This window comes from Coenobita brevimanus, chromosome 11 (genome assembly GCF_032717465.1).
Source record: "Coenobita brevimanus isolate Jiangsu-jjx chromosome 11, ASM3271746v2, whole genome shotgun sequence".
NCBI lineage: Eukaryota > Metazoa > Arthropoda > Malacostraca > Decapoda > Coenobitidae > Coenobita > Coenobita brevimanus.
Genome location: NC_136964.1, coordinates 2,663,620 through 2,685,107, shown reverse-complemented (window position 1 = coordinate 2,685,107; position 21,488 = coordinate 2,663,620). Strand labels below are relative to the sequence as shown.

Below are 21,488 nucleotides of genomic sequence, written 5' to 3'. Positions count from 1 at the left end.
GATGGATTGTATTATATCTTTTACTTTGGTTTTGCTTCTGATATAGCTGTAAAACAGCTTTGGTTGATCACTACTTTTATTTATTATATCCTCCTCAAGGTCTGAGTCTGGTAAATGTTGATGGAGGAGAGTGGAATCTGAGGCAGCTGCTGTTTGCAGATGATACTGCACTGGTGACTGATTCAGAGGAGAGATTGAGAGAGTTGGTAGAGGAGTTTGGAAGGGTGTGTGAAAGGAGGAAATTGAAAGAAAATGAGAATAAGAGTAAAGTGATGAAGTGTACGAGGTTGATAGATGGTAGGGGGATGAATACAGTTTTGAATGGTGAGTTGCTTGAGGAGGTAGATTGTTTTAAATATCTAGGGTCACATGTTGCTGTGGATGGAAGAATAGATGCAGAAGTGAAGTTTAGAATAAATGAAGTAGGAAAGGTGCTGGGAGGAATGAAAAAAGTGTTTAAATGTCGTTTCGCTTAGAATGGATGTAAAGAGAAGGCTGTATGAGGGTGTTGTGGTACCGACTGCATTATATGGGTCTGAAACATGGAATATGGGTGTAGCAGAGAGGAAAAGTTTGAATGTAATGGAGATGAGATGTCTGAGGAGTATGTGTGGAGTGACGCGTATGGATCGGGTGCGAAATGATGAAGTGCGAAGGAGAACTGGAGTTGTTCGGGAGATGGCTGGTAGAGTTGAGCAGAGGGTGTTGCAATGGTTTGGGCATATGGAGAGAATGGATAATGAGCGATTGGTGAAAAAGATAACTAGATCTGATGTGAGAGGTGTAAGGCTGAGAGGAAGACCACGAATAGGATGGATGGACAGTGTGAAGAGAGCGCTGGATGCGAGAGGGATGTCTGTTGAGCAAGGAAGAGTGGCTGTGCGTGACAGAAATAAATGGAGAGAAATTGTGAATGAATAAGTGATGACGCAGCCCTGAGGGGATATTCTCCCGCATTTGGTCTGATCAGCTAGTCAGGTCAGGTGCGGGTAAGGGGATGGGTCTGTTATGATGTGGCAGGGGTAAACCAGTTCTGCTGTCGGGCCCTGCTGCGGATGTCACTGATTGCATTGCCCAGTTGACCCTTGTGCGGTGTGGTGCGGTGAGGATCTGTCCGTTCTCCCCTTTGGGGCTAAGATGCGAATGAATGTGTTTGAATGGATGAGTAAATGGAGAGTGAGTCGTCCTGTCTCGGCTACCTCCCTTTCCTTGGGGGAAGCAGCCTAGGTATATAGATAGATAGATAGATCCTCCTCAAACTGTTTTTGGGCTTCCCTCCTTATTCTTGTATAGTCGTTTCTTGCCTGTTTGTAATTATTATACGCCCTTTCACTATTGTGTCTTCTGTATCTATTCCACAACAAATCTCTTCTTTCTTTTGATTTTTTACATTCTGTATTGAACCATTTCTGTATTTTCTTATCTGCTTCTTTGTGCTGTGGGATGTACTTCTGGACTCCTATTTCATAAAATTCACAAAGTTTTTTATATACAGCATTTAAATCTTGTCCTCTAAGCTCATTTTCCCAATCAACTTCTAAGAAATACTTCTTTAGGTCTTGATAATTTCCCTTTTTATAGTTTAGTCTCTTTTTGTAACTGTCATTGCTGTTTATTATGTCATATGCTATCCTGAAGTTATAATTTAGTACTGCATGATCGCTTTTGCCGAGTGGAGGGTGATATATTAAACTATCAATGTCATTTTCTTGCCTAGTAAATATTAGATCTAGCACTGAAGGTACGTCAAGTCCTCTTTTTCTAGTGGTTTCCCTCACATGTTGCGTTAAGAAAAACTCTTGTACGAGATCCAGGAGCTTTTGGTCCCAACAGCTTTCTTGGCTATTTATATCAAGGGTATTCCAATTTATATTTGTATTGAAATCCCCAGTTAGTATAATTCTTTCCGATTTCTCTTCCATTTTATGTAGCAAGGATCTTATACTCTGAATTGTACTCTCTGCCAGGTCCTCATATTCGTCTCTTTCCCATGTGTTTGATCTGGGTGGCATATACAAATTGGCTACAATTACTTTACCTTCAGATGTGTCGATCTCTACTGCAATCAGTTCTACTTGTGATGGTATATCTAGGTTTATTTCCTTGACTTTCAGATTTTTCTTAGTTAATATTATAATTCCTCCTCCCTTTTTTAAGTTTCTGTCTCTTCTCCATATATTGTATTCCTCTAAGTTTAGTATGTCATTGGATATCCTTGGTGTTAATTTTGTCTCAGTTAGGCATATTATTTGTGGTTCATTTTCTCTGACATAATCGTTCATCTCTAGTAATTTAGATATTATTCCATCCACATTTGAGTACACCAACTTTATCATCTTGTTTATATACTTGTCATGACATGGTTCTACTAACTTCCTCCTTTTTCTTCCATCCTGTTTGTGTACCACTTTCGTACCTGCAATCCTATTACTTTGTAAAAAAAAATTTCTTCTTGTCCTCTTCTGATCTTCCCTCATTTTTTGTTTTTGCTTCCTCCCTTTTCTCTTTCAGTAATTCCAGTTCCTCTTGTGTTAGGCATCTTTTTATCCATACATTTTTGAACTCCTCTTTTTCCATAAGATTCTTTGCATTTTTTAGTATCTCTTCCACAGTGTTTACACTCTGGAAAGTCACCTTTGGGGGTCTTGTCTTGCTTTTCTCGTATTTCCCTGACCTTTTGTGTTCCTCTATGTCTTTACTACAGATATCCTCTGATACTTCTTTCAGTAAGCTCATTACATTTGCCATCTCCTTTTTGTCTCTAGTGATTTTGTTTTTAATTTCTTCCTCTTCTATACCAGTGATTACTATTGATTTATTTATTTCTACTGAATCTCTGACTAACTTTGGATTGTTTTGGATTATTCTTTTCACTTCCTTTTTAATGTTTTTTTCCTCCACCCTTGTTTCTAAGTCTTTCTTTACTTTCACCATTTCACCATACGTGGTTTCTACATCATTTTTGTAGCTTTGCACAGCTTCATTCACCTGTGTTATCTTCTCCTCAATATCACTGCTCTGGTCCATAAGACTGCTTGCTTGTCTCATTGTCTCTGTGTCATTTTTAACTCTTCCATAACACTCTTGTGATTAACTACTGTACTTCCCATTTCACTCACTTTCTTCCTAAGCGAATTCAATTCCACTGTTAGTTCACTGATGGTTGTGTCTTTCTTATTGGCCTCCCTTCCCAGTTTTTCTATCTCTTCCTTTTGCAAGTGCATTTGCTTCTTTATTTCATCAATTTCATTTTTGAAAGCCATTTCTAGTTTGTGTACACGTTCAACCAGTCTATTGTGAGTCTCCACTTCAACTAGTTCTTGGTAGAAATCATCATTTTGCTTTTTACTTTTATCCCTTTTCTTTTCCAAATTTGTTTTACTGAAGTATGTATCCATTTTGTAATACTAAATGAAGAGTATGTACTTACACTTTCCGCGTGTTGCCGTAGTATAAACAAACCCAGCTGACTCAACGCATCGTGGTTCTTTGTTGTTTGAACAAGTCTTATTTAAACTTATTATTTCTTTTCCTTTTAATAATGAAAAATCATTTAGTCTAACCTGGTACAGAGCTTGACTCATTCAAAGATACTTATTTAGGTAATGCCTCTGGCCGTGTTGAGCTGGTATGGAGCGCCGGTAAAGGACGTCTTCCTCCGACGATGCCGTGTATGTGTGTGTGTGTGTGTGTGTGTGTGTGTGGCATATATGTTCTCTCCTCCTCGCGCTACGTTTGCGTAACACATGCGATGCACACAACAGATTTCTCCACGAACACTCACTGCACGACATACGTATATATATGTGGTTGTGTGGCGTATTTGTTGCCTCTGATCCTTGCGCTAGGTTTGGGCTGAGTCAGTCAATGCATGCAATATTTCTTGGTGAACACTCGCTGCACTATTTTATACGTATATTTCACACTAAACCATATGCAATATAGCACTGTCTGAGACAAGTACAATACCTTTTCACTGAAGTCTGTGGTTGTGTGGCGTATTTGTTGTCACTGATCCTTGCGCTAGGTTTGCACTAAGTCAGGCAATGCATACAATATTTCTCAACGAACACTCGTTGCACTATTTTATACATATATTTCACAATAAACCATACGCAATATAAAACACTATCACAATGATTCCATCCCAACCTCTTCTATTATTCCCTTCCCGACTCTATGGTATACGTGACCGCCTGTTCCCTTTGCAACAATGGCATATCTCTATGGTGTGCATAATGCCTGCTAAGGTAGGTCAGTTATTTCACTAATCCAGGCACTATATGTTTCATACAAGTATTGGCTTCACTATAAAGGTAAAATACTCACATCATTTATGGGCAGGATGAAGCAGAGTTGCAAACCCTGCTATAGCAAAGCCAACTCCTGCCTCTAGGCCTAATGGCTGATAACAGGCCCCAATGCATTACGAACAATATGTTCCATAGACACAATCACTTCACAGTATAGTCAAAAACACTATACAATCACAATTTTTCAATTATGGCTTCTGCCTCGGGCAGCAGGGGGAAAATGGAGGATTTAAAGGGACGATTGGCACAGCGCTACCCTTTAGCCCGTCTGGTCGTGAGGTACTGAGGTTTACTGCTGCGCATTGTCTCATCTGAGCAGTCACAGTGTTGCCAAGTAACTACTTTGGATGCGAGACTGGCCTACTAGAACGCACCAAAATTTGATGTAAATTGGCCGAAAACTTAATTTTGGGCAAATTTTTTCCTGCTTTTTCACACGATTTGCATCAATGTGCGTTTGCCAAGAAACACCCATGGGACGCGAATCACATCATCATGCACGGGAGGGTTAAAGGGATTAAATGCGATAATTAATGGCTTGCACTGCTGCACAAAAAAGAAAAATGAAATACCTAGTTATTTCTTTAGCTATTGCTATAACTTCGCCACAACCTCTGGATTTGTATTTATGACAAAATTACGTTACCTGGCCAACTTTTGCAAAAAGGTGCCACCTTAATGTTTAAAATATGAAAACTGAAGGAACAAAATGTATGTACATTTTAATTTCGACAGTTTGCATCATTTAATGTACAGTAATCCCTGTAATATCCAGACGCCCATTTTCCGGACATCCCCAATAACCGGACATTTTCATCCCAGGATCCAATATTCCCCAAATGGGCCAAAAACCGCAAAAAATAAAAAAAAAATCCAACATTTCCCGCCCGTAATTTGAAGTTAGCGCGCAATGCGGGCCAGCTGTGTTCTGGTGCGTTGTTCCGCCGACGTCCACTAGAGCGCCCCTGCATCCTTCCCACTTACTGCCCGTCACTTGTTGTGTGTGTATGCTCGTCGTCATGGCTGCCCATGTGCTTGCTTTTGTGGTGGTGCCTTACCTGCTGCAGGCTTTCCTGCTGCTCTCATGCCTCTCCTTCGTGTGTGTGATGATGGCCCCGTCGCCTGAGAAAAGGAAGAGAGTGGTTTTGACTCTGGAGAAGAAGAGGGAGATATTGGACAAGGTGGATGCGGGATGGTCTACCTCACGCATCCTCCGTGAATTCAACCTGGCCCGATCTACTATGTTTGATATCAAGAGATCCCGCGACAAACTCATGCAGTACACGGCTGACTTCTCATCGAAAAGCAAACGCAACGTGGAGAGGAAGGTGATGTATACTCCCAAGTATGCAGAAGTTGACCGCTCCACGTTGATTTGGTATCGACAGCAACATGCTGCTGGTGTGATGGTGCGTGACACGGAGCTGAAGGCTGCTGATGAGAAGTTTGCAAGGCTTCACGACACCCTAGACTTCAAGGCATCTGAAGGTTGGCTCTTTGCGTTCAAGTTACGACATGGCCTTACCAACTGTAAGTCTCATGGCGAAGCTTTGGACACCAACGAGAATGGAGTAGTGGAGTTTCGGCACAAGGTGAAGGGCTTGATCGACAGGGAGGGCCTCACTGTCGGTCAAGTCTACAACGCTGACAAAACTGGCTTATTCTATGGCTCTTTGTCTACAAACACTCTAGCCGAGGAGACAGAGAAGCATGTACCTGGGGAGACAGAGAAGCATGTACCTGGGGGGAGGCGGTGGCTGAATCGGTAGAGAGGCGGCTTGCAGTCCTGATGGACCCAGGTTCGAATCCTGGCTGGGGCAGGGGATAGTTTAAGGATTTGAATTTCATAAAAAGCAGACTTTCCTGATCTACCAGATGACCCGCCGACATGTCGTAAAAATACCCCCGCTAATACCAATACACCAGTCCTGTATGAGACAGCCCTAGCATGTATTCAGTATGGACGGTGGGTGTTAGCGCCGAAGTGGTGACATGTGGAGGTGTAGGAGGACTGCTGGGCCTTGGGATAGGCTACTGCCCCCAAGATATAGGCCCTGAAGCCTTTGCCCAGAGTCGGACATATAAAAAAAAAAAAAAAAAAAAAAAAAAAGCTTTGCAAGCAACGGATATCTGCTTTGTGTTGTGCCAATGCTAACGGCATGCACCGGCTCAAGCCCGTTATTGTTAGCCGTGCAAAGCAGCCTCGGTGTCTTCGTGGAGTTATGGATGTCCTTCCTGTCATCTGGTACCATTCCTTGAAGGCATGGTTCACAGCCCAGATTTTCAAAGACTGGTTCCACCGCCATTTCGTCAAGGAAGTCATCCATTACCAGACGGAGAAACTGGGAATCCCACGCGACCAGGTAAAGGCCCTCCTTTTCCTCGACAATGCACCTGCCCACCCGTGCGACAAGGAGTTGGTGGCTGAGAATAGGCGCATTAGGTGCATGTTTCTGCCACCTAATACTACTGCTCTCATCCAACCAATGGACCAAGGAGTGATCATGGCGACGAAGAGGCTGTACCGACAGAAGTTCTTGAACAAGGTGATGGTTGTTCTCGAGGACAAGGACGAGCGCAGGGAGGGACGGGACACGAGAGGCCAGCGGACTTTGGAAAACCTTCGCTGCTACAACATCAAGTCTGCCATCTACAACTGGGCCAGTGCATGGAAGGAAATCCCTGTCAAGACTACAGAAAATGGTTGGTCTCGTCTGCTTCTCGGAACGGATGTGGAGCACAATTTCCTAGGTTTTGATGTGGATGACTTCCATGCACGTCTACGTGCGCATGGGGACGATGTTGATGTGGACGAAGTGCGTTAGTGGTTGGATGACGACGAGGGCGATCCTGGGTATCAGACATTGTCTGATATCGAGATTGCATCTTCAGTTGCAGGTGTCAGTACCCGGCTTGAAGATTCCGACAAGGACGGCAACGATGATGCAGACTCCTCTCAGCGTGACACTACTCCAGCCATCCCCAAGCTGAGTGCACTCCGGGAACACCTAGAGTTCGTTCTGGACTACCTGGAGCACCCGAACTGCGACAGGGAGATGGGGCCCTTGGGACTTGTGGAGGAAGTTTGCGCTTTCAGGCAGCGCATCCTTAATTGTCAAAATCGTCGTTCCTTGCATCAATCAACCATTGACAGCTTTTTCAGGCCCATGACCCCCACTGTGCCCAGCACTGGCTCCACTCCATTGCCTCCCCAAGACAGGTCCTCATGCTCTGAGCCACAGCCCAGCACATCAGGCACAGTGGAGTCACCACTCGACATGAGTTTGCGCCTCTCTTCAGAGTCGTCTGCAGCGACTCGCCCCTAGGTCACTTGCATGTGCTACTCTCAGACTCTGACAGTGATTTGACACCAAGAACTTCTCCACTAGACCAAACGGGAATTTACAGTGTTGTGCAGTGAAAAAAAAAAAGTGCATAGTGTTAAGGAATTTGAGTTCTGAGTGAAAAGACAAAGATTTAATTGACTGTCAATGTAATGTAAATTAACTAGAGTATGTTATGTTTAGAAAATGGTTTTATGAGTGGAAAGACTTTAAGTGCAGAGTGCAACACTTATTTCATTACGATATAATGAAGCACAAGTAAGACAAGAGTGCGCAGTGTTAAGAGAATGGGATTCTGAGTGCAAATTACTAAGTTCTGTGGAAGACTTCATGAAAAGTGTACTGCAAGTGCTTCAGGAACTCCTTCTTACTGTCAGAGTCTGAGAGGAGGCGGGTTATTCATCGATATGGCCAGGGACTTGCTGTAGGTACCCAGAATGTTTCATATTGTACTGTATTTTCCATACTTACCTCTAACACCTCATTTCACTCTTTTATGTCCCTTATTGGTGTGAATAGTGTCTTAGGTGCTATGTACCGTATGTGCAGTAGGGAGGTGTTTTTCTGAGTTAGGCTAGGTTAGGGTCCATAACTACCAGTCCAGGAGCCAGGGACTTGTTGTACTGTAAGTATCCAGAATGTTTAATATTGTATAAACTCACCTCTAAAACCTCATTTTATGGTTCTTTTGCATTTATTTAAGTCTTTTATGTCCCTTATTGGTGTGATTTGGATCTTAAATAGGTGCAATGCATGTCCAGAGGGAGTTGTATAGGTGTTTTTCTGAGTTAGGGTCCATAAGTACAAGTCCAGGAGGCTGGGGCCCAATATCCGGACAGGATCACTATCCGGACATACCTTTGGCTCTATTACATTGGACATTGGAGGGATTACTGTACAAGAGGATATTAATGTATGTATAGACAGAAGTCGTAAGAAGTTCCAGTGCCACTTAGAATCATGTATGTTCCTTGAACTTTTGGAAGGGACAGTAAAATAAATATAAAACATGTACCAAATGAAGATCAGGTAAGCCTCTGTGTAAGCCTCGTTCCAGAAGCCTTTTTCAGTCTGACGATATGACTAGTTTTATTTTTGCTACCAGATGACTTTACCATTTAGAACACTCTCATACTGAAGGAGGTTAATGGAGGCTATATCATCATCCAGTTCAGCCTACTCAGAGTTGAACAAAATCGTCGAAAAGAAGAATAAAACGACTTACATCCTCAGTGTGAAGGAAGTACAGAGATAGCCCGATTATCCGGGCTATATGGTGTTAAGGGGTGCCTGATTAATCCGAAAGCACGATTAATCCGGCGGAAACACAAGTACTGTACTGTTAGACTGATTTATTTACCGGTAAATGTACACTTAAGTACCAGAAAGACCTTTCCAGTTCAATGTATATTCCTCCAGCTTGTTTCAGTATTTTTCAGACTATATTCAGTTCGGTAAATCACGTTTTCTTACTGAAAGATTTCCTCCCTGTTAGTATCGTCACGTTCTAAAGCTGTACCTACGATTGTGTCCAGCACAATGGACGAAACTCATCGTACTCAAATGTGGACTTGGTTTCCCAACTTCCCAACTGAAGATTAGGTTAGGTTACATTATTAGGTGCAGTTAAGCTAGGTTAGGCCAGGTTTAAACACTTAGATTAGAACAGTGTCTTCTGCCATTACGTTAACGAATCAAAGAGTCGTCACACCAGAACAGATAAAAACAGCGGGGAAAGATTTAACAAGAAATGTTTATTTACCAACCCAGAAATAATCAGAAAAATATAACAGACTATCAGGATGAACTGATTTGGTAAGGTGCTTTTACTGCTTACAGCAAAGCATATGTTTACCCCCCTCAAATACTCAATGTTCGTGAGTTCAGAAATTTGTGTACTCCCGTGGCAGACCTTGAAACCATTTTTTCAAAGTTATGAAGTCAGTTTCTTTTTCTTACAGATGTGAAAAGACTCGTCTGGTACACCTGGCTTTTTCCCCTCCTCCCTAAACCCATCTTGTGATTTGTTATGATTCGTGAAAGAAAATTAGGGGGCATGTTACATTAGAATTTAAACATAAAGTTAGGGTGCATGTTACTTTAGCATTTAAACATATCGGCGAAAACATCTGGGATGAAAGGACCGCCGAGCTGTTTGGGATTGTAGAGTAGGGTCGTAAAAACATACCAGTGACCTTGGTTCCCTTCCCATAATTGTTCGCAGTTTTTATGGCTCTCCCTAACTTAACGTTACTGACACCGGTACAGTAAAGCATTGTTCAAGGCTAACAGCCATAAGGGGTTAATGGAATACATTATTGTTTGTATCAATACTCTCTCTTTCACACATACACGAACGAACAAAAGAATGTGCAATAAATGTACACTTAACTGTAAGGAGCAGAAATAACTGTATGCTCTGTCGGTCCGAAATGTGTTGGGAAGCGACATCGAACAATGAATGTGGAACTGAATGCCACCTTACGAGAACACGTGAGATGAAAGTATTTTTTTTATTAGTAAACATAATTGTTCCATTTCGTCCCCTATAATTGTGAAACTCTTAAATTTTCGTCCAAGCATACAGCGTAATAACCTTACCAATTCAATTCATATTCTCTAGTTTGTTTTTGTATTTTTCTAGTTTGTTTTCTTATTATCATAACGTTCCTTAAGCCTTACCTACGTTTGTTTCCGGCATATTGGAAGAAACTTACTCATAATTAAGGTGCATGTTACATTAGCATTTAAATATATCGGCGAAAACATCTGAGATGAAGTGGCAGGCCGCCTGACTGATTGAGATGGTAGAGGAGGGTCGTGAAAACATACCAGTGACCTTCGTTCCCTTCCCATAATTGTTCGCAGTTTTTTATAGCTCTCCCTAACCCAACATCCCTGACACCGGTACAGTAAAGCATTGTTCGAGGCTGACAGCTATGATGGGGTTAATGGAATGCATTATTGTTTGTATTAATTCTCTCTTTCACACATACAGTACACTTAAGAACGAACAAAAGAGTGAAGAGTAAATGTAAGAGGAAGAAATAACAATGCTCTGTTGGTCCGAAATGTGTTGGGAGGCGCGATACCTAACGAAAAATGCAGAACTCAATGCTAACTTACGAGAACACATGATAAATATATTTTTTTTTTTTTCTGATTAGCAGACATTCTTGTTTCATTTCGTTCCCTAAAACTAGGAAACCCGTTACTTTTCGTCTAAGCATACAGCCTAAAGACCTCACCAATTCACTTCATATTCCTCCAGTTTGTTTTCTGTGTTTTTCTATTTTGAGGGTAGTAAATTACCTTCTCTTGCTGAAAGATTTTCTCTTTTATCACGTTCTTTAAGCCGTACCTACGATTGCTTCGGGCATAATGGATGAAACTCATCGTACACAAAAGTGGATTTAGTTTCCCAATTTCCCAACTGGAGCCCAGGTTAGGTCAGGTTAGGTTAAATTATTAAGTAGTTAAGCAAGGTTAGGCTACGTCAGGAGTAACAGTTGCCTCACCAAACTCCATCCTACCACCCTTGTGATCGAGTTGTGAGCAGGAGGTGTGGGTGGGGGCAGGGTGAGCAAGACTCTCTCTGGTTTATCCATGCCTCTCTCCCCAGAAACTGGATGCTTCCTGTTTAAACCGGAGCTATCGTACGGATAATTCTATGAATTACTATACCACTGAACCATTGGGTCACGGCCCGGATATACCGAAAGCTGGATAATCCGAGCCTGGATAATCGAGCTTCCACTGTAGTTTAATCAAGCTCATTTGGCAGTACATGCTCTAGGCTACTTGTAAAAGTCTTTTTTTCCCCCTCACTGTATAACTCATGGAGCATCATATGAATCAAACAAATATTAGACTTCAAAACCTTGGTTGATTGCCACAATGGTCTAGTAACTGAACAGTAAGCAAATCAGCCTGCACCGAGAACAAGCGAAAAGAAAGTTATGTTTCATCTCGACATAGGGACGGTCGCCTATGGCGTGAGGAAACAAATGCCAAGCGGTGGTACTTGGCAAATATTAAATATCAGAAAACGAAGGCAATGACAAGCTTCAAGAAAGCATTATTCTTACTCAAAAAGACAATACGAATGTAGATATGAGAGCCAATTCCAGTGAACTCATTAGTCATATAATGAAATGACTCTGCGTAAGGGACTGCCGGATGGAAGCCCACTGTATGCATATGCAAAATAACCAGTCAAACGTATTACATTCGTGGGTGTGATATATTTTTTTCAATGAGTATTTTAGTGACATTAACCCCACATCATATGACATGTTAGTAGGGGCCTACAGTCCATGTCATATGACGTTTTAATTTTTCACGGGCATGTTTGTACTCTGCAGCACACCATATGGACTTAGAGTATTGTCCTGGCATGACTGGTGTGCAGGGTCATGCTGGCTGGCCGGGGGAGGGGGAGGGGTGGGAGGGCAGCCCAGCAGGGAGGAGGGCTGTGGTGGAGGGTGGTGGGAGGCCAGCATAGGGAGAGTGTGGCCTTGGAACCAGCTGATATTGGTTCGGGGTAGGAGTAGGGGTCAGGAGGGGTGGGGTGGGGTTGGGTGGGGTGGTGGGGAGGGCTACTAGGGGGCCCTGGGCCCCTAAGGGGTGTGGGGGAGAGTGTATGGGTGCTTGAGTACACTTGTACTGACCATAGCGGGCCTTCAGGGAGTATCACACTGTCAAGAAGTACTAAAAACAGTGAAATAATGTGTAAATAGTGTGTAAATAATTGTGAATACCTGAACATAAGTTTGTTAGAAAATAAATTTCATGGAAAACATAAATAAACCGATATTTATTAGTTACTTTCTTGTGTTTTTTTGATATTTTAGTTGTGATGTTGTGTTCATACGGCATTGTGAATTAGTGAGAGAAACAAAGACACACTCAACACTTATTTTGGCGCGTAATAATCCCTCATCCCTTCACCACCACCGCCACCTTGAACACACTCAGCCCAGCCGACACACACCAGCTCCCTCACACCACACCACCATCTCCAAATCACCAACAGTGGGTAAGTACGTGCTTTCTATGTGTTTTTGTCATTTGTGATTGATTTGTAATGAAAGAAGAATATTTGGGTGAAAATCGATTTTCCTGAATATAACCCGGTTCTGGGACGTGGATAGATCTACCCATGCCTGGTGCCTAGGGGTTGATGGTCTATGGCTCTGCTAACCCTCGTTTGTTTATCCAGGCAAACAGAATAGTCACAACAGTTATGTTACTTTTCCAAGTCAAGGAATGAGGTAGGGCTCACCAGCTAGGTAGCAGACGGCAATCTGAAAGTCCCTCATAGTGAAATAAATTCCTTGCCATGTACAACTATGGCACAGGAATCTGTATCTTGCAAGAGGTAGAGTGATTTGTGAACATGATGCCAACTACCAATATTCTTGGCTTTTTTTTCCCAAAAAAAAGAAAGGCCATAGAAAGGGATGGGAGACTGAGTTATCCCAGTACCCTGATGATTGGGTCTATGAATGTGCATGAATCTAGTACAATTGATGCTACAAGGGAGGACACTGAGAGAAAGTTTGTGAGAAGAAAGTTGGATGTGTTAGCTCAGAGTGAAACAAAGATGAAAGGGAAAGGTGAGTCTAAGTTTGGAACTGTGAATGGAAGACTGTCAGGTGTTGGTAGGGGAAGGGCAAGAGGTGTGGCCTTGTTAGTGATCCTGGAAGTACAGCAGTGTGTGATTTAATGGAAGGAGATGTCATCGCGAGTGATGTGGGAGAAAGCGAAATTTGAATGTGAGTTGTGGATATTTGTGAGTGCCTATAGGCCTGGTAGTGAAGGGGATGAAGAAGAGAGGGAGTCTTCCTGGAATGATGTTGATGAGTGTATGCAGAGTTTTGGAGTGAATGTGAATGTGGTAATGATGGGAGATCTGAATGCTAGAGTGGGAAATGTAGCAATCGAAGGTGTAGTTGTTATGCAGGGTGTGCCTGGAAGAAATGAAAAAGGAGAATGAATGACAGGGATGTGTGCTGAGCAAGAGATGATGACTGGAGTACCTTGTTTGAGAAGAAAGATATTTATAAGCATACTGTACATGGGTGAGACAGGAGGGTGGAAAGGTTGCTGACAGAACATTGATGGACTATGTGGTTGTGTCCAGGAATGTAATACGAAGATTGCTGGATGCAAGAGTTATGAGAGGGGAGGGTGGAGGTATGTCTGACCACTACCTGGTGGAGGGAAAGTTGAGAGTAGGTAAGAGATCGGTGAGAGCTAGGAGAGTTAGGTGTGGCAAGGAGGTTTTGAAAGTGAGTGAGTTGGATAAAAGAGAGAAAATGATAGAGTATCAGGACAAATTGAAAGATAAGTGGAACACAGTGAAAGATCAGGAGAATGACATTGTGGAGGAGGAATGGCAGTTGTTTAACCCCTACACCGCGGGCATGTTTACCAATGTTTTGCGTGTGCCGCGGGGTTATTCGGGCTCTGACACACTCTCAAAAAATTTTTGCCAAAAATCAGTTATTAGTCCTAGAATATTAAAATTATATATGCTTATGGCACATACCTTCAGCTTTCTTCCGGAATGTTTGCTGAGCCTTCGTCGGTTACCGTAAAACTTGTGGAGACCTCTGAAGTTAGGTAACGAAGTCTCCACTTTACCCTTCCCAACAACCCGTAATATGATTACCACAGCCAGATATTAACACTATAAACACTACTCTATGATTTTCAAGTAGTTTGGGATCCATACTCCAAAAAAACAACAACTGTGAAAGCAATGAAAATTATGAGCGCGTCTGACCGTCGCACTTGCGCTAGTTCGCTCTTGGTACTCTGTCATTTATTATTCATAAAACCCCTCACACTTTATATTTCTATTACTATATAACACTTATATATATCTACAGTCTTTATCCATAAGTTTCCTTCAGTAGTATTAGTTTATTGTCACTGTAGGGATTCAATTTCTTTCAGTAAAATACGTAGCATTCACTTTCTCGTCCTGTATACTAGCATTGAGAGTGAATGTCACTTTCAATTTCCCTCTCATAACTCATAGTATTCAGACATGCTAGCGTGAAACTTTCACTTTCATTACTCCTGGGGTATATACTCGTATTCTTATAATACTACTCATTTACATTTCTATTTACGTTCTCTATTTTATTTACGTTATTTACATTCCTATTTTATTTACACTGTGTTATGCACTGTCACTTGAAGTAACTTATAAAACTATTTTCCACTGTTCACGTATATTTACATTCATTACTTTCACTTGCTGTTTACACTTTATTTACACATTATTTACAATTCCACTTGCACTGTTTTACTCAATAGAAAGATCGTAGTCACTCTTTTATCAATTGTCAGCCCTTTACCTCTTTCTACACGAGGTTTAGTAGGGGGTAAAGGTCACAGGGCCCTTTGCATGGGAGTGGAAAGGCCCTGAAGCTAGCAAGAGCGAACAGACGTACCCCCACACTGGAAGATGAGAGTGAACTGATAAGGGTGGGCTGGGGTGGAGACCTACCTAGGGAAATCAGCACTGCCAACGTTTAGCCTCTTGACACGGCTATTTATAGCAATGAAATAATTGGCAGGAAATCTAGACAATACATTATAAATTAGGTAGTTCCAGGTGAATGTAAATATCACTTAGGCTTCTCCCTTCCCTCCTTATATGTATATTTATTACGAAAATAGATTATACGGCATATTTCAAGGGGAAATAGCGAAAATTAGCGAACGAGTGCACGTGAAGTGTTGTCAGGTGATAATTAGCCAATTCCCGGTGTATGGCACTCTCACTTACCTTATTTCTTTCTTGTTATATTATTTGGTATAACAATAGGGCATAGGGCTTATTTCAATGGATGAAATCAGTGAAAAATTCCAGGGAAGATTTACTTAGCGTAGCACGGCCAGGCAGGCGAGAGGATAGGGTAATGGAGGGGGGGTAGGGAGGGGAGTCAAGAACGGGGAGAAATGGCTAAATTGTCAACAATGGATGGGAGTACAGATGAGATTAGGAGTGCTGACTAGTGTTGGGCATTGGCAGTACTGATAGATGATACAAGCCCCCACTTGGAAGCCCGGGTGAATTCAAAATAACACAGAATCACAAAAGCGACGCCCCGCGGTATGATCCCTTGCTCCCAAGCGTCACGAAAGTGATGCCCCGCGGTTAAGGAGTTAAGAGTGCTGTGGTGGGGCATGCAGAAGAGGTGTGTGGTGGTGTAAGAAAGGGAAGTGAATGATGGTGTGAGGAAGTGAGTATGGCTGTGGCTGAGATGTGCATATGAAGTGTGGCTGCAGAGGAAGGATGAGGTGTCATATGAGAGGTATAAGGAAAAGAGGAATAGGGCGAGAAGGGCTGTGTGTGATGCTAAAGTGGCAGCAGATGAAAGGTGGGGTAAGCGGTTCACAGAATTTTCAACAGAATAAGAATGTTTTGGAAGGTGGTGAAAAGAGTACGAAAGGGAGAGTCTGGGAAGGAAGAGCAAGTAAAAGCAGAGGATAGAAGGACGTTAACTGAGATGGATCAGTACGGAAGAGATGGATGGAGTATTTTGAAAGACTGTTAAATGTAGTGGAAGAAAGGGGGGCTGAGATTGTGGCAGATGGAAGGGTGCACGGAATAAATGTGTTGGGAGAGCTGAATGATTTTTTGATCACGATGGAGGAAATGCAAGAGGCAGTAAAGGAGATGAAAACAGGGAAAGCTGCAGGTATGGATGGATGTGCTGTGGAATGCCTGAAAGGTGGTGAAGCAACTATTGTTGACTGATTAGTAAGATTGTTGAATGTGTGCTTTGTGCAGGGTATGGTGCCAGTTGACTGGGCAAGTGCTTGTGTGGTTCCGATGTATAAAGGTAAGGGTGATAGGTACGAAAGCACTAGCTTTAGAGGTATAAGTTTGTTGAGTGTTGTAAGGTGTATGGCAGAGTGTTAATTAAGAGAGTAAGAGAGGATACAGAGGGAGTGGTTGGTGATGAGTAGCGTGGCTTTAGGAGAGGGAGGGGATGCATAGATCAGGTGTTTGCTGTCAGACAGGTGTGTGAAAAGTATTTAGTGAAAGGTAAGGATGTGTTTTGGGTGTTCAGGGATTTTGAGAAAGCATATGATAGAAATGATAGGGAGGCTTTATGGACTCTTTTAAGATTGTATAGACTTGATGGTAAGTTAATAAAAGAAGTGAAAAGTTTTTATGTAAATAGCAGAGCATGTGTAACAGCTGGAAACACTGTGAGTGACTGGTTTCCCGTGATGGTGGGGCTGCAGCAGGGATGTGTGATGTCACCTTGGTTGTTTAATATTTATATGGATAGTGCTGTAAGGGAGGTGAATGCAAGAGTGTTAGGTAGAGGTCTGAGTCTGGTGAATGTTGATAGTAGAGAGTGGAATCTGAAGCAGCTGCTGTTTGCGGATGATACTGCACTGGTGGCTGATTCAGAGGAGAGACTGAGGCAGTTGGTAGAGGAGTTTGGGAGAGTGTGTGAAAGGAGGAAATTGAAAGTAAATGAGAATAAGAATAGAGTGATGAAGCGTACGAGGTTGGTAGATGGTAGGAGGATGAATATAGTTTTGAATGGTGAGTTGCTTGAGGAGGTAGAGTGTTTAAAATATTTAGGGTCACATGTTGCTGTGGATGGAAGAATAGATGCAGAAGTGAAGTTTAGAATGAACGAAGTAGGAAAGGTGGTGGGAAGAATGGAAAAAGTGTTTAGACGTCATTCGTTTAGAATGGATGTAAAGAGAAGGCTGTATGAGGGTGTTGTGGTACCAACTGCGTTGTATGGGGCTGAAACATGGAATATGGGTGTAGCACAGGGGAAAAGTTTGAATGTAATGGAGATGAGGTGTCTGAGGAGTATGTGTGGAGTGATGCATATGAATCAAATGAGAAATGATGAAGTGCAAAGGAGAACTGAAGTTGTTCAGGAGATGGCTGATCGAGCTGAGCAGAGGGTGTTGCAATGGTTTGGGCATATGGAGAGAATGGATGAGCGACTGGTGAAAAAGATAACTAGGTCTGAGGTAAGAGGTGTATGGCTGAGAGGAAGACTAATAATAGGATGGATGGACAATGTGAAGAGAGCGTTGGATGCGAGAGGGATGTCTGTTGAGCAAGGAAGAGTGGCTGTGCGTGATAGTAATGGAGAAAAGTTGTGAATGAACAGGTGATGATGCAGCCCTGGGGGATATTCTCCAGCATTTTGTCTGATCAGCTGATCAGTTCAGGTGCGGGTACAGGGATGGGTCCATTATGATGTGGTAGGGGTAAACCAGTTCTGCTGTCAGGCCCTGCTGTGGAGGTCACTGATTGCACTGTGCAGTTGACCCTTGTGCAGTGTGGTGCGGTGAGGATCTGTCCCTTCTCCCTCTTGGGGCTAAGATGCAAATGAACGTGTTTAAGTGAATGAGTAAATTGAGAGTGTGTCGTCCTGACTTGGCTACCTCCCTTTCCTCGGGGGAAGCAGCCTAGGTATACAGATAGACAGATAGCTATGGTATTTCCTACCATAACATAGATCAGTCATTCCTGAATGAACCAATGAGAGAAGCATGACTAATTCTGTAGCCAATCAGTGATGATCTGACTCTCCCTTGGCGAATTATTTTCTTAATTTTTTGTATGGGAAAATGAATTCCCCGAGCTAGACCCGTCATAGATCAAATATATAGCCCTGCTAGGTGACAGGAACGTGCTACCTCTCCCTGCAGAGCAGCCACCCTGGTTGGGTGCGAACTCTCTTCGGTCTTGAGTCAGGCACTCTACCACTGAGCCACCCTGTCCCCCCACCTCTCAGGCAAGCTGGGTGCAACTCCCTTTGCCTGTGATGGCAAGCGTGTCTTTTAAAATACCGGTACCTGTATGTCACTGCTGTGTTGAGACTGTGCACCTATGCAATGAAACATAGTCTGGCAGTGTTATTGAAATGATGTGACAAGACTCAAGATTTTTCACAATCGCAGGGCTATAACTAGTGAACTGAAGCATTCTATGAATGATACAATGTGTTGGTATGATGCCGGCTGGACATATCAGTGGTGCAATAATCCCCAAAACCATGTGCATGCCAGGATGCAGGTGTCCCTATCCCTGCCGAATCTGATGAAGACAAATAGGAAGAATACTCAGATATAGATGTGGCTTTCTAAGGGAGGTGGGTAGCTTAAATGGCTTTCAAGGTTAGGGTTAATGGCAGACTGGATGGTTAATGTCACGAGGGAGTCTGAAGGGCGTTGTCTCCCCCTGTCAGGTACCGGTACCTGGTTTTGCTATGGCCTTCTTTTAAGCTCTTTTTCTCTCTCTTTTTTTTTCTTTTTTTCTTGTGAGTTTCCTTTTGATCACTTTTTAAATTGTCATCTTAGTCAGAAATCCATTTTTGTTTTTTTGCTGTGGGAGAGGGGAGGGGGTTGAAAATGGCAAGGTATTTCCAATTAAAAGCACCATTAAAAAAATTGAAATGGAAATCTCATTTGAACCATTAACAAAAAATAGAAACAAGGGTAAAGTATTTTCTAAAAAAAAAAAAAAAAAAAAAAAAAACTTGTCATTTATGGGTATAATACAAGCCAAACCTATTTGGAGAGGACAAATAACCTTTATAATTATAAAACATACAATTTCCTTTCATTTTACTTCCTGAAAAGCCAACTTGATTTGCCAGATTTTGAAAATATGTGGATTCCTTTACTTTCATCTTTGTGCTTTATAATGAATTTGCACATATTACTAATATACTGATGAAGTTTGGGTATTATATTACAAGTTGCCAATATGCAATTCAGGTATATTACCACCATAAACGCATAGTATAATACCTCGGAATGCTAATAAACCCCCATAACCCCATTCACAAATCAATAATTATGCAGACATTGAATTTAATAAAAATGTCCCAAAACACCATACCTTGGATCTTGACTGCCAGTCCATGTAAAAATAATGCGTGCATTCATACGTGTGTGTCTCCTTCCATCTACTTCCCATGCGTCTTCTAGGTCTGTTTCTGCCACTCATAGGCATACTTTTGGTCACGTGATGGTATTCTACCAATCAATTTGAACCGCACTTTGATTCATTCAGGGCAGAAAATTCAAATCCTTCTCGTTATGGCTTCCAACGAAGTAGGATGTGATCTGTGCACCAGGTGTGCTACTGATTATTTACACATTATTAAGCATTTCCAGACGGTGGTTCTTGAAGTGATTTGTGTGATTTTTCCCTTCGTTTTCTGTAAAAAATGCTTCATTTCAGCTTCTCATCCAGTCAAAGTTCATGATTGGAAAAAAGTCAGAATTAAGCATTTCCGACAAAAATGGAGGTCAAAATCATCCAAATCTCATCAAAAACTACCAGAAATATATACTGCACAGCCTGGACCATCGTATCTCTAACGTAAGCATTCCCCTGCAGCAGGTTAGGTTAGGTAGGTTAGGTCTGTTTGGTTAAGTTAACCAGTTGTGCAGTATATTTTTCAACTGGTTTTTTATGCAATTTGAGTGATTTTTGCCTTCATTTTCTGTCGGTTAGGTTACCTCTGTTTGGTTACGTTAACTGGTTGTGCAGTATATATTTCTGGTGGTTTTTGATGCAATGCATGATATTTGCCTTCGTTTTCTGTCGGTTAGGTTAGGTTGGGTTAGATATGTTTGGTTAGGTTAACTGGTTGTGTACTATATTTTTCTGGTGGTTTTTTATGTAATTTGGGAGATTTTTGCCTTTGTTTTCTTTTTATATAATTTGAGAGATATTTGCCTTTGTTTTCTGTCAGTTAGGTTAGGTCTGTTTGGTTAGGTAACCTGGTTGTGCAGTATAATTTTCTGGTGGTTTCTGATGCAATTTCAGTGGTTTTTGCCTGATTATGGTGTCTGGCAATAGATAGATAGATAGATTTCCTATCGAAAATGCTTCACTTCACCTCCTTATCCAGTCAAAGTTGATAATTGGAAAAAGAGGCAAAATGAAGCATTTCCAACAAAACAAAGTCAAAATCACTCAAATCCCACAAAAAAAAAACCAGAAAACAACCTAAGGGGTGTATTGGCAACTTGTAAAAATTTACCGAAGTTTGTATAGTGATGTACTGGTACTCATGAAGTCTGTGTGCTGGGATAGTACTCATGACGATTGTGTAAAAAAAAAAAAAAAATGAGCTTTTCATAATCCACATTGTAAAATAGTTTCCAAATTGATTCCAACAGTTTCTGCTCTCCTCATAACAATGAAAAGCCGTTTTGGATAATTACTAAAACACACACAATAACTGACAATAGCTCAAAAACTCATTGAAAGGGAATGGAATATTAAAACAAACCTGATTCTAATACTGTAAATATTTCTAATTCAGCATATCTGACATCCATAACAGTAACTTACTAGTGGTATCCGTCTTTCCTTGAATATGAGCGTTACGCCCCCTCCACACGATCGACCTCTCAGGGAACTGATGTAGTTACACGGTACACCTCAAGGCCTAAAGATTATTCTTTAGGCCTTGATACACCTCACCAATGATATGACGCTTGCAGACAGCTGACGCCACACTACTGACAACAGCCACATATCACTGATGCTGACTCCGCCATCTTTCTACTCCGTCCACTAATTTAAAAATGAGATATCAGTACCTGGCAAGTTCTGCTTATTCCTAAACGCCCTGGTAATAATTTTGAACGTATAATTAAATATATTAATATTTTAATTTAAAAAAAACCGATACCCATTACTTTATAATAATAAATCCGTTCAGAAAGAGGGCGACAATATTGCTTCATATCAGGAATGTTGCCCCTTAGGACATACAAATGCTGTCTATGTTGCCCTTCTCTC

General features: G+C 41.8%; 1 long non-coding RNA gene across 1 annotated transcript in view; it reads right to left on the bottom strand.

Annotated features, from left to right (window-relative positions):
* The window catches only part of LOC145411759 (uncharacterized), a 52,367-nt gene extending 31,187 nt beyond the window's left edge, over positions 1 to 21,180 (bottom strand). Inside the window, exon 1 of the long non-coding RNA XR_013899466.1 lies at positions 21,036 to 21,180. This is a non-coding gene — a long non-coding RNA (uncharacterized LOC145411759). The remainder of the gene's footprint in view (positions 1 to 21,035) is intronic.
* Between the last annotated feature and the right edge of the window lie 308 nt (positions 21,181 to 21,488).